Raw genomic sequence first — 12,519 nt, forward strand, 5'->3', positions numbered from 1 at the left:
TAAAGGTCCTCCCTGTTCCTATCTCTCAGTCAACCAGTTCCCCTCAGTACAGGCTATTCATTTACGTTATTAGTTTCTTGGAAAAATAGAATTGTTTACATTCTCTTTGCCAGATACCATTTTAGATGAGTGTCTGCGGAGGAGCCCAACCCTTTCCTTGTAGTGAAAAATCTGGCCACACCCAAAGAGAGGTCTGGCCTTTGCTTTCAGCTTTTGGGAGGTAATCTATATCATATCTAACAGTAGTGTATTTTTTGCAGGGAGGTGGGGTTGGCCATTCTCTGCAGTCATGTCAGAAAGACCAACCATATAATTTAGGGTGAGGGCTCAGGATCAGTCAGCCTAGCAAGTGAGTTCAATCAAGTGGGTAATCTATCACTCATTCCTATGTAACGAAGCTCCAAATAAAAATTCTGGACAAGGAAGGTTGGCTGCGATTCCTGAGCTAACAATAATCTGTGTGTATTGTCACATATTGATGTCAGGAGGGTAACTCATCCTGAGGACAAGGAAAGTCTTATATTTAGAACCCTGTCTGAATGTATGCTATATGTCTCTTCTTTTGGCTGATTTTGATTTGTATCCTTTTTCTGTAATAAGTCATAACCAGTGAGCATAATAGCTTTTCATGAGTTCTGTGAATTCTTCTTGTGAATTATCAAACCCAAAGGTGTTCTGGGGAAACCCCCAAACTTGCAGTTAGTGGCAGAAGCGAGGGCAGTCAAGGGGACTTTGCTGTTTGACAAACTCCAAGTAGAGGGCTAAATACCTCTTCCAATCTGACAATTTGAGTTGTTTCCAATTTGAGTCGCTTCCCAGGCAACGCATCGATTGTAATGTATCAAATAAATTAAATTCCTTCTAGCACTTTTCTTTTTCGAGGGCCTTCTGGGAAATCTCAAGGCCAGTTTTAGCTGCAAATGATATACATTAAGATTTGATTTGAGGAAGAAAAATGTCAAAATATCTGACAAGATATTTCGAACATCTAATTAAATAGGATCACATGTTACTGGAAAACAATACTTGGCTGCCTATCTAATCAAAGTGACAATAATATTTTAAAAGTAGATATAGAGGACTTCAAGTTTCTACTCCAATTGTAAAAAGTGTGGACGTCATCACTCCCAATCTCACAGGAAATCTGAGAAAAACTAAAAACTAACAACTCTTCTTAGATATATCAGAGAATTGAGTCGCAGGGAAACCTGCTTACACAATTACCAGCAGTAGATGCCCAGGAGCAAAAGCTCACAGCTGGAGCCAGTACTAGTTGGAGTATCCAGTACATAAACTCTAACTGATATGCTAAGAGGAGAGAAAAAAGAATCTATAAAATGCTCAATTAAACCCAGAGAAGGCAGAGAGTGGAAGATAAAAAATAAAACAAAGAATAAGGAAAATGAATAGAAAATAGTTATAAATATAGTAGATATTAATCCAACAATAGCAATAGTCACATTAAATATAAATGTTCTGAATACACAAATAAAGAACAGAGACTATCAGAGGGAATAAAAAGACAAGACACAACTACATTGTTATGAGTTGAATTGTGTTTCCCCTGCTCCAAAGTCATATGTTGAAGCCCTAACCTCCAGTATTTTAGAATGTGGCCTTATTTGGAAATAAGATAATTGTAGATGTAATGTGGATCAATGCAGATTAATTAAGTCAGGATGAACTTATACTGGAAAGGAGGGGAATCCTAATTCAATAAAACCAATATGACTAATCTCCTTATAAAAAGGGAAAATTTAGAAACAGACATGCACACAGGGAGCATACCTTGTGAAGAGGAAGGCAGAGATTGGAGTAGTGACATTTACAAGCCAAGGAACACCAAAGATTGCCAGCAAACCACCAGAAGCTGGGGGAGCTCACAATTTATATTTATGACTAATCTAAATACACTTTCAAATAACACTGCACAGCTTCATGGTAGTGCAAGTACCTCATAACAGAATTTCCTCAATTCCTTTCTCCCATCAATTATGATGTTGTTGTCATTCATTTCAATTATTTATCAGCTATAATCAGTGAATACATTGTTGCTATTATGTTTAACAAACTGTTATCTCTTAGACTGATTAAAAAATAAGAATAAAATATTTGTTTTTACCTTCATATATTCCTTCTATGTTTTGGGTTGAATTGTGTTTCTCCAAAATATTTTGAACTAATAAAAATTAAAATACAACTTACCAAAAGTTGTGGGATGTAGAGAAAGCAGTGTTTAAAGGGAAGTAGACATTGAATGCATATATGAGAGAAAAACAAAAAAGGAAGGTCCAAAATCAATAAGCTTCCACCAGAGGAAACTAGAAAAAAAGAGCAAATTCAATCCAAGGTAAGAAGAAGAAAAGAAATGATTGTAAAAATTGAACATTAGAACTGAAATCAATTACACTGAAAACAGGAAATTAATGGAGAAAATCAACAAAACCAAAAGCTGGTTGTTTGAAAAGATCAATAAAATTGATAAACCTCTAGCCAGGTTAATAAAGAAAAAAAAAGAACAAAAATTACTAATATCAGAAATGAAAGAGGGGCCACAAGTACTAGATAATACAGGAATATTACCTATTATTATTTATGCACACAAATTTGATTACTTAGATTAAATGAGCCAGTTCTTTGAAAGATACAGTTAAAATCCCAGCAAGTTACTTTATGTATATTGATAAACGGATTCTAAAGTATATATGGAAAAACAAAAGATCCAGAATAGCCGACAGGATACTGAAGAACAAAGTTGGAGGTCTGACATTATCCAACTTCAAAATTAGTTATAAAACTATAGTGATCAAAACAATATGGTACTGGTGAAAGAATAAACAGACCAATGGAACACAATAGAGTGCCCAGATACAGACCTAAATCAATATAGCCAACTGATCTTTGACAATGGAGCAAAGACAATTTAATAGAAAAAGGAGAGTCTTTTCAACAAATGAGTCAGGAACAAGCAGACATCCACATGCAAAAGAAAAAAAAAGAAAAGAAAAAGAAAGAGTAGAGTCTAGACACAGATCCTATGTTCCACATGGCTTATGGGACCTCATTTCCCTGACCAGCGATTGAGCCTGGGCCACGGCAGTAAAAGTGCTGAATACTATCCACTAGACCACCAGGTAACTCTCAGGGCAATGACTTTTTTAGAGGCTAAACCAAGAGTATGATTCATGAAATAAAAAATTGATAAAGTGGACTCCATTAAAATTAAAATCTTCTGCTCTGTGAAACCCATCAAAGAGAATGAAGATAAAACAACACTGGAGAAAATATTTGCAAAACACATATCTGATAAAGGACTGGCATCCAAAATACACAAAGAACTCTAAAAACTTAACAATAGGTAAACAAACCAATTTTAAAATGGACAAAAGATCTGAATAGACATTTCATCAAAGAAGAACTACAGATGGCAAATAAGCAAATGAAAAGATGCTGAACATATATCTTTAGGGACTTGTAGATTTAAACGAGATATCACTACACACCTTTTAGTAGGCTAAAACCAAATGACTGACAACATCAAATGCTATTGAGGATGTGGAGACAGAAACTCTCATTCACTGCTGGTGGGAATGCAAAATGGCACAATCACTTTGGAAGACAGTTTGACAGTTTCTTGCAAAGCTAAACATCGTCTTACCAGATGATTCAACAACTGCACACCTTTGCATTTACCCAAATGCATTGAAAACCTATGTCCACACAAAAATCTATACACAGAAGTTTATAGCAGCTTTATCCATAATTGTCAAAATGTGGAAGCAACCAAGATATCCTTCATTAAGTAAATGAATAAATGGTGGTACATCCGTACAATGAAATATTATTCAATCTTATAAAGAAATGAGCCACCAACCATGAAAAGACATGGAGGAACATTACATGCATATTGCTTAGTGAAAGAAGTCAGTCTGAAAAAGCTATATACTGTATGATTCCAACTATTGAACACCCTTCAAAAGGCTGTAGAGACAGTAAAAAGATTGATTATTGCCAGGGGTTGGTGGTTTGTGTGAGGGATGAATGGGCAGAGGACAGGAGGTTTTTAGGACAGTGAAACTATTCTGCATGGTACTGTAATGATGGATACATGACAGTATGCATTAGTCAAAATCCATAGGACTGTACAACACAAAGAGCAAACCCTGATGTAAACTATAAACTTTAGCTAGTAATAATGTACTAATATTGGTTCATCCATTGTAACAAATGTACCACACCAATGCAGGATATTAATAATAGGGGAAACTGAAGTGAGGAGAAGATGGTATATAGGAACTCTGTATTTTCTGCATAGTTTTTATGTAAACCTAAAGATTCTCTAAAGAATAGAGTCTAGTTAAAAAAGTAAACAAAGGAGGTAATGTAATTATAAATAAACTTAGCTGTTTCAAAAGTGGAAAGACTTTGTTATCTTAACGAATCAAGACATAATAAGAAGAGAGTCCTAGTAGTTAAATTCTGCCAGTTTAGGAGGTAATGAACTGAATTGTTATCATAATGCAAAAGCAGGCAATGCTGAGGATTGAAGAGTGGAGTTTATATTTTAACCCCAAATGCCAAAGGCAAACAAAAACTAGCAAAAAAAACAAACCAAAAGAGAGCTCAAAATAGGAACAAAAATCAAGTCCTTACCATGCTAATACTGACACATGTCTGGAGCACAGGGACCAGGAGCTGGACTCGCTGTGGAATCTCCAAATTGCCAGTCAGGAAAGGACCACAACAGGCTTGAGAGGACTTGGTGCCTGGATGGAGAAGATGGGTATCCGAGGTGGACTGTGACTCATGGCACCAAACTGTCAAAGACAAAGCTCAGAGAAATAAGGAGATTTATTTTATTCGGGCCGTTGCATTCAGGAGAGTACTCCAGATTCAAAGATCAGTGTCTCTGCAAAGAAGTTTGCCTTAGGTTACTAAAGGGAATAGTAGATGAGTTAACAGGTGAGGTTATTTACATTTGGAATTGCTTGGAAATCTCAGTCAGATGAATAGAAAATACTTATCTCTGGGTCTAGTTACTTTTATGGGGATTGTACAGAAAAGGGTTAATATGGAAGCCTGAGATTGCTATCCTTAGAAAGATCAGCTTGCAAGATTGGCCTTAGCTGGCATCCAGGAACTATGATTTTGAACTAGTTCCCACCACTTCTTAAATGACACGAGTGGCTCACTCTGCCTAAACTGTGCAAACAATATGGTTTATCCTGAATACTTGCTTTCTTTTTGGGAGTCTGGAGTTTTAGTACATGCTAGGCAGCCACCTATAAATATATTGGACACTGAGTCTAATGAATTAATTTCCCTGGTGGACATTTCCCACTTCTTGTCTTTGCAATTACATATATATTATATATAATATTATATGTATATGTAAAATAACTCCTGTTTATAGATTAGAATGTTATTGTTGTATTGTTGTTAATAGTGCAAGGTACTGACTTTGGAATTTCTCATTATTCATGGTGCTCAGTTAATTAGGCTTTAATTATAATAGCTAAACATTTCTAAACATTGTGTTTCCATTTTCAAATAGTTATGATAACATTTTTCTATGTAAAATGGTATAAGAAATAATTTTATTAGTATCAGTGGGTTCTAATAATGTCCTCATCAAGTGTCTGAGGTCTTTCTTGATAAAGACAAAAACTATGTCTTTCTATGGCTAATGTTGGCAGTATGCGGGGTAATGCTTTAATGCTTTTAAGATGAGGTCCTAAATTCAAGCCCCTTGATATGAAATTTGAGCTTAACTTCTGCCTCTGAGAAAAATTATGTAGGACACATGAAATCCTAACACTCCCACTAAAATAAGAAAGAAGGCGAGATGAATTAGAATTATAAACATCATGTTTGTAAAACATTGGAGTGTTACAGAAGCAATGAAGACTGTGTGAATTGGAATTTCAGAGAATGGTAAACCCTTCTATGGTGAGCTTATAATAACTGGATTTTTTCTTTTGTTTTGTAACATACTGAGATTAGCTTGACTCATGTAGAAGGACTATACTGGAGGAAAGAAAAGCCAGAAGGGATTTAGGTGGTTAAGGGAGTTGACATGACAAATTAGAAAATACAGGAGCCTCAAATATGATTAGCTTCCCTAATGAAACAGTTGATGGATTGGGGGACTATACAAGGGTACTTGGGGAGTTTGGCCAAAGGTTTCTAAGGACAAAGTAAAATCTCCCATAATCATACTATGTTTAAAACATGAAGTCCCGCGAGAGACAGGCCTCTACCTTGTACACACAGCTGATCTCCCTTTTAAGATATTTGCTAGATTTGAAGCTGTAGGAGATGGCACTGCATTTCTGAGGGCTAGCATTGCATCTCCTACAGTCTTCTGGAGCTAAAGAGACAAATATCTGTCAGGGTAAAGCAAACAAACAAACAAAAAAAGCTCAGGAAATTCAAGGTACAAGAACAAACTAGACGGAGTAAAGATGTAAAAATTTAAACTCATGATTAGCCAATCTCACCTAACTGACATATCTAAACAAGATATAGAACAGTATTAGAGAGTTGCTGGAGGCTGGTGGGGGGCCTCGAGGCCCAAGGAGACCACAGGAACCTCTGAGTGACTGGGTAGGACGTGGGGGAAGTCAGGGGGGCAGAGAAGCGGAGGCCAGCCAGGACTGTGCCCCTGAGAGGTGGCTGGTGGAGGGGGAGGCTCCCGCCTGGAGGGACCCTGGGGTCTAGGAGGATGGGGGGGAGGGGAGGAGCACATCTAGGTTTCTCCTGCCCAACTGGCCAGGAGGCCTGCTGGGCTCCCCAGATGGGTCCTCTACCCTCCGAGGCCCCCTCCAGGCCACCTGGGTCCTAGGGGTGTAGGAGGAAGGGAGGAGGGGGGAAGAGGTAGAGAGGCAGACTGGTTGGGGGGCCTTTGAGATCGCAGGACCGGGGAGGCAGGAAGGCGTTTCCCCTGCCCACTCAGCCAGGGAAGCTGGCTGGGCTCCCAGGCCTGGTCCTTCACTCTTCAGGGCCCCCTTCCAGTGCGTGGGTCCTAGGGGTGTGAGAGGGAGGTAGAAGCGGGAAGAGGAAGAGAGGCAAACAGTGCGGGTGGGAAGGGACTCCTCAAGACCTGAAGAACAGGGGAGGTGCCAACAGGTATGCCTCCACCCACTTGGCCCCCGAAAGCCTGCTGAGCTCCCAGGCAGCTCCTCCACCTTCCAAGGGCCCTTCCAGGTAGTTGGTCCTAGGGGTGTAGGAGGAAAGTGGTGGGGGGAGAAGAAGAGAGGCGGAAGGGGGAGGGGCCCTCTGGGGTCAGAGGATGGGGGAGGTGCGGAAGCCTGCTGGGTTCCCAGGCCTCGTCTCCAACCCTCCAGGGCCCCCTCCCAGTCAAGTTGGTCCTGGGGGCATGGGAGGGAGGCAGGGGAAGAGGAGGAGAGGCAGATGGGTGGTGGGACCTTCTGGGATCAGATGACTCGGGGAGGTGTGGAGGGCATTTCCCCTGCCCACTTAGGCCTAGGGGTGCCTGCTGGGCTCCAGAACCTGGTCCTTCATTCTCTGGGGCCCTCTCCAGCTGCGTGGGTCCTACAGGTGTGGGAGGGAGGAGAGGGGAAGAGGAAGAGAGGCAGACAGTGGTGGGGGGGACCTAACAGGACCAGAGGATCAGGGTAGACACCATGGGAAATCTCCCTACCTACTTGGCACTGGGCAGCCTGTTGGGGTCCCAGGCCTGGTCTTCAGTCCTCCAAGGGCCCCTCTAGGCCTCATTGGTCCTAGGGGTGTAGGAGGGAAGTGGGGGGAGAATAAGAGAGTGTGTGTGTGGGGGGAGCGCCCTGGGGGGGAGGGGCCCTCTGGGATTGGAGGATCAAGGGAGGCAGGGAAGGCATTTCCCCTGCCCACTAGCACTGGGAAGCCTGCTGGCTCACGGACCTGGTCCTTCACACTCCAGGGCCCCCTCCAGCCGCTTGGGACCTAGGCAAGTGGGGGCGGGGGGGAGCGGAAGAGGCCCTCCAAGACTGGGACATCTCCAAGACTGGGACATCTGGGGAAGCGCTGCAGGCATTTCCCTAGCCCAGTTGGCCCAAGAAGCCTGTTGGGCTTCCAGGTCTTCTCTCCTACCTTCCAGTGTCCCCTCCAGCCACGAGGGTCCTAGGGAAATAGGAGGGAGGGGGCAGGGAATAAAAGAGGCCAAGGGAGAGGGACCCTCTGAGATGAGAGGACTGGGGGAAGTGCCTAGCATTTCCTTCACCAACTCAGGTCCAGGGAGCCTGCTGGGGTCCTGGACCTGGTCCTTTGCCCCCAAGACCAGAGGCACTCCTGGGCCCCTCTGCCTCACTGAGCCTAAGCCTCACTCCGCACCCTCATTTTCTAAGCACAGGCCCCCCCCACTGCCTAAACCCTGCCCCTTCCTAAGCCCTGCCCCCACAGTCAAGGCCTTTTCTGGCTTTTGTTTTTTCTTTTTTCTCCCCCCTCTCCACACTTTGGCTATTGCAGTTCTGTTTTACCTTCCAATTGTTGTTTCATCTATTTTTTTAATTTTTTCTAACACATCTGTTAGTTTCCTATTCTTATTGTATTTTTTATTTTGCTATTGTTCTGCTCCCTTTTTTCCTCCCTTTTCTTGCTCCGCATGGTTTGTGTGATCTTGGTTCACAGGCCCGGGGTCAGGCCTGAGTTCCTGAGGTGGAAGCTCTGAGTCCAAAACATTGGACTAACAGGGAACCCCAGAACCCAGGGAATATTCATCAGAGTGAGGTCTCCAAGAGGTTCTCATCTCAGCACCAAGGCCTAGCACTACTCAGCAGCCTACAAATTTCAGTGCTTGAAGCCTCAGGCCAAACAACCAGTGAGAAAGGAACACAATCCTGCCCATCCAAAGGGGGAGAAAATGAGATGACAAAAATGTCACAGATGAAGGAACAAGGTAAAAACATACAAGACCAAATAAATGAAGAGGAAATGGGCAACCTAGCTAAAAAAGAATTCAGAGTAATGATAGTAAAGATGATCCAGAATCTTGGAAATAGAATCAAGAAAATACAAGAAATGTTTAACAAAGATCTAGAAGAACTAAAAAAACAAACAGAGATGAACAACACAATAACTAAAATGATGAGTACACTGGAAAGTATCAGTAACAGAATGAAGCAGAAGAATGAATAAGTGAGATGGAGGATAGAATGATGGAAATAAATGCCAAGGAAGAGAATAAAGGAAAAAGAATGAAAAGAATTGAGCACAGTCTCAGAGACCACTGGGACAATACTAAACACACTAACATTCAAATTATAGGGGTCCCAGAAGAAGAAGAGAAAAAGAAAGGGTCTGAGAAAATATTTGAAGAGATTATAGTGGAAAACTTCCCTAGCATGGGAAAATAAATAGTCTCTCAAGTCCAGGAAGCACAGACAGTCCCATACAGGATTAACCCTAGAAGAAACACACCAAGACACATATTAATCAAATTAACAAAAATTAAATTCAAAGAAAAAATATTAAAAGCAGCAAGGGGAAAGTGAAAAATAACATACAAAGGAAACACTATAAGGTTATCAGCTGATTTTTCTGCAGAAACACTACAGGCCAGAAGGGGGTGGCAGGATATCCTTAAAGTGATGAAAGAGAAAAACCTACAATCTAGATTGCTGTACCCAGCAAGGATCTCATTCAGATTTGACAGTGAAATCAAAAGCTTTACAGACAAGCAAAAGCTAAGAGAATTCAGCACCACCAAACCAGCTTTACAACAAATGCTAAAGGAAATTCTCTAGGAGGAAACACAAGAGAAGAAAAAGACCCACAAAAACAAACCCAACACAATTAAGAAAATGGTAATAAGAACATATATATCAATAATAACATTGAACGTTAATGGATTAACTACTCCAACCAAAAGACACAGGCTGGCTGAATGGATACAAAAACAAGACCCACATATATGTTGTCTACAAGAGACCCACTTCAGACCTAGGGACACACACAGACTGAAAGTGAAGGGATAGAAAAAGATATTACATGCAAATGGAAATCAAAAGAAAGCTGGAGTAGCAATACTCATATCAGATAAAATAGACTTTAAAATAAAGACTGTTACAAAAGATAAGGAAGGACACTACATAATGATCAAAGGATCAATCCAAGAAGATATAACAATTGTAAATATTTATGCACCCAATATAGGAACACCTCAATACATAAGGCAAATACTAACAGTCATAAAAGCAGAAATTGACAGTAACACAAAAATAGTATGGGATTTTACCACCCCACTTACACCAATGGACAGATTATCCAAACAGAAAATAAACAAGGAAACACAAGCTTTAAATGACACAATAGATCAGATAGATTTAATTGATATTTATAGGACGTTCCACCTGAAAGTGGCAGAATACATTTTCTTCTCAAGTGCACATGGAACATTCTCCAGGATAGATCACATCCTGTGTCACAAATCAAGCCTCAGAAAATTTAAGAAAATTGAAATCTTATCAAACATCTTCCCTGACAACAATGCTATGAGCTTAGAAATCAATTACAGAAAAAAAAACCTGTAAAAAACACAAATACGTGGAGGCTAAACAATGCACTACTAAATAACCAAGTGATCACTGAAGAAATAAAAAAATACATAGAAATAAATGACAATGAAAACACAATGACCCAAAGCCTATGAGACCCAGCAAAAGCAGTTCTAAGAGGGAAGTTTATAGCAATTCAATCTCACCTCAAGAAACAAGAAAAATCTCAAATAAACAATCTAGCCATACACCTAAAACAACTAGAGAAAGAAGAACAAAGAAAACCCAAAATTGGTATAAGAAATCATAAATATCAGAGCAGAAATAAATGAAATAGAAACAAAGAAAACAATAGCAAAGATCAATAAAACTAAAAGTTGGTTCTTTGAGAAGATAAACAAAATTGATAAACCATTAGCAAGACTCCAAGAAAAAAAAGGGAGAGGACACAAATCAATAAAATGAGAAATGAAGAAGGAGAAATCATAACTGATACTGCAGAAATACAAAAGATTATAAAAGACTACTATAAACAACTATATTCCAATAAAATGGACAACCTTGAAGAAACAGACAAATTCTTGGAAAGGTACAATTTTCCAAGACTGAATCAGGAAGAATTAGAAAATATAAACAGACCTATCACAAGTAATGAAATTGAAACTGTAATAAAAAATCTTCCAGCAAACAAAAGTCCAGGACCAGATGGCTTTACAGGTGAATTCTATCAAACATTTAGAGAAGAGCTAATACCTGTTCTTCTCAAACTCTTCCAAAAAATTGCAGAGGGAGGAACACTCCCAAATTCGTTTTATGAGGCCACCATCACCCTGATACCAAAATCAGACAAAGATATCATAAAAAAGAAAATTACAGACCAATATCACTGATGAACATAAATGCAAAAATCCTCAACAAAATACTAGGAAACAGAATCCAATAACACATTAAAAGGATCATACACCATGATCAAGTGGGGTTTATCCCAGGAATACAAGGATTCCTCAATATAAGCAAATCAATCAATGTGATACACCGTGTTAACAAATTAAGGAATAAAAACCATATGATCATCTCAATAGATGCAGAAAAGGCTTTTTGACAAAATTCAGCACCAATTGATGATAAAAACTCTCCAGAGAATGGGCATAGAGGGAACCTACCTCAACATAATAAAGGCCATATATGACAAACCCACAGCAAACATCATTCTCAATGGTGAAAAACTGAAAGCATTTCCACTAAGGTCAGGAACAAGACAAGGATGTTCACTCTCACCACTCTTATTCAACAGTTTTGGAAGTCCTAGCCATGGCAATCAAAGAAGAAAAAGAAATGAAAGGAATACAAATTGGAAAAGAAGAAGTAAAACTGTCACTGTTTGCAGATAATATGATACTATACATAAAAAATCCTAAAGATACCACCAGGAAACTACTAGAACTAATCAATGAATTTGGAAAAGTTGCAGGATACAAAATTAATGCACAGAAATCTCTTGCATTCCTATACACTAACAACAAAAAATCAGAAAGAGAAATTAAGGAAACAATCCCCTTTACCATTGCAACAAAAAGAATCAAATACCTAGGCATAAACCTACCTAAGGATACAAAAGACTTGTAGTCAGAAAATTATAAAACACTGATGAAAGAAATCAAAGATGACATGAACAGTTGGAGAAATATACCATGTTCTTGGATTGGAAGAATCAATATCATGAAAATTACTAGACTACCCAAAGCAATCTACAGATTCAATGCAATCTCTATCAAATTACCAAAAGCATTCTTCTCAGAATTAGAACAAAAATTTTTTAAATTTGTGTGGAAACACAAAAGACCCCAAATAGCCAAAGCTATCTTGGGAAAGAAAAATGAAGCCAGAGGAATCAGGCTCCCTGATTTCAGACTATACTACAAAGCGACAATAATTAAGACAGTATGGTACTGGCACAAAAGCAGAAATATAGATTGATGGTACAGGATAGAAAGCCCAGAGATAAACCCACACACATATGGTCACCTAA

Source organism: Hippopotamus amphibius, chromosome 11, assembly GCF_030028045.1.
Source record: "Hippopotamus amphibius kiboko isolate mHipAmp2 chromosome 11, mHipAmp2.hap2, whole genome shotgun sequence".
NCBI lineage: Eukaryota > Metazoa > Chordata > Mammalia > Artiodactyla > Hippopotamidae > Hippopotamus > Hippopotamus amphibius.